The sequence below is a fragment of the Acanthopagrus latus genome, chromosome 16 (genome assembly GCF_904848185.1).
Source record: "Acanthopagrus latus isolate v.2019 chromosome 16, fAcaLat1.1, whole genome shotgun sequence".
NCBI lineage: Eukaryota > Metazoa > Chordata > Actinopteri > Spariformes > Sparidae > Acanthopagrus > Acanthopagrus latus.
The window spans coordinates 4,823,573-4,825,594 of NC_051054.1; positions in this window are offsets into that span (position 1 = coordinate 4,823,573).

Consider the following 2,022-nt stretch of genomic DNA (forward strand, 5'->3'; position numbering starts at 1 on the left):
TAGCTTAGCTTAGCATAAAGACTGGGAACAGGGGGAAACAGCTAGCCTGGCTCTGTCGAAAGCTGACACAATCTTCCATCCTTGGTTAAAAATGTGCAAAAACAGAAGTGTAAATATGGAGGCACAACCAGCAGCCAGTTAGCTTAGCTTAGCACAAAGACTGCAAACAGGGGGAAACAGCTAGCCTGGCTCTGTCCAAAGCTAACACAATCCTCCTGTCAGAACCTCTTAAAGCTCACGTTCTATAGTTTCTTTGGTTTAAAAACTGAAGTGTAAATATGGAGCCACAGCCAGCAGCCAGTTAGCTTAGCTTAGCATAAAGCCTGCAAACAGAGGGAAACAGCTAGCATGGCTCTCTCTCTTCAGAGCCAGTATGAACAGGAGGAAGAGGCTGCAGAGATCATTTCTCCTTCACTCTACAAATGGACATTATCATATAGTGTCAGAAGACAGTCTAAAATGGTGTTTGCCAAACCTAATACACAATTTCAACATTTATTATACTGTATATTCAAATGTGACCAGAAATTGAATGAATGAAGAACTCAGCATTTTCCCACATGAATGTTTCGTCCTCACAGTGTGAAGAAAGAGCACGGGATTAACTCTTGACCTTGAGGACGCACATGACAATGGCTGAAAGCTCAGAGAATAGTCAGTAATTAGCATAAACACAAAAGCCTGATAGATTCATTCAGGGAGATGAAACTTACAGATCATTGGAAATTTATGGCGGCTGTATTCCATTTTTTGTTTTTTACAGAGGAGAGATAGAAAAGCATCCTGACCGGAAACATCACAAACTGGCCTGGTTGGATTACCTCAGTACCAAATGTATGCAAATAAAGATGAGAAAATAATATATATCAAATATCAACAATGTGACTTTTATTTAATCTTCTGTACAAACACACTCTTCTGCATTTGGTTTCACTCAATACTACATTGATGACATGACTCGTATATCACTACTTTATATAAAAATTGATTATCCTGTCAGTAATCTCCTTTTCTGCTGGATGCATGTGTAATCTAAATACATCTTTTTTTCTGGAACTTGACCAGAACACAGTCATATCCCGATTATGTAATGTATTTCGTGTATTACTCTCCAAGCCTCCCTGCCGAGCGTCATGCTCTGTTCACCCTGCTGCCATCTGGCAAAAGATACAGAAGTATCTGCTGCCGTACCACCAGACTACAGAGTCTCCTGAAGTCTTCCTCCACACTCTGACGTGAATAGCTTATTTTTCTGTTTTTCGATATTGTTCCCCAGACCTGGTTTTACCAATTTAACACCACAAGTCCTCTTAAAGCCATGTTTAATGACCATGTGGCTCAAATATTCTCCCCCCAATTGATTCTGATTCCTGATTAGTTCCAGTGTCCGATCAGGAATCACACATTGACTTGATGCATTAGTAATCTGATTACATCTTTTGTCCATAACTCTACCAGAATACAGTCGTATCCTGATGATGTAATCCTGTTACATGTATTCCGTCACTCCCTGAGCGTGACCACCGATCAGTGAAGCGAGATATTTGCGCAGAGCAGAAGAAGAAAAGATACAGAAGTACACGCTGCCGTAGCACCAGACTACAGAGTCTCCTGAAGTCATCCTCAACACTCCAGTTTATTTACAAGTCAATATTTGGGGGTTTTTTGCTGTTTTTTCAGGGATGTGTAAACAGATATTTCTGACTTTCAGGTGTGTATTCTCAAAATCTTCTTCTTATATCCTAGAAGCACACATGTGTTTGGTTCCTCAGCCTCTGTTTTACCAATTTCCCTCCACTATTCCCCTTAAAGCCACGTTTAAAGACCATGTGACTCAAATATTCCCCCCCCTCCCTGATTGAATCTGACGCCTGATTAGTTCCAGTGACTGATCAGGAATCACACATTTTCCCCAAGCCACAATATTTGCGCACCTAAATCCCTTTTTAAAGAAAAAAAGAAAAAAAAAAAAAACGTGCCTGGCTGATGTAAAATCCCGACTTGACCATCCTCATCACGATG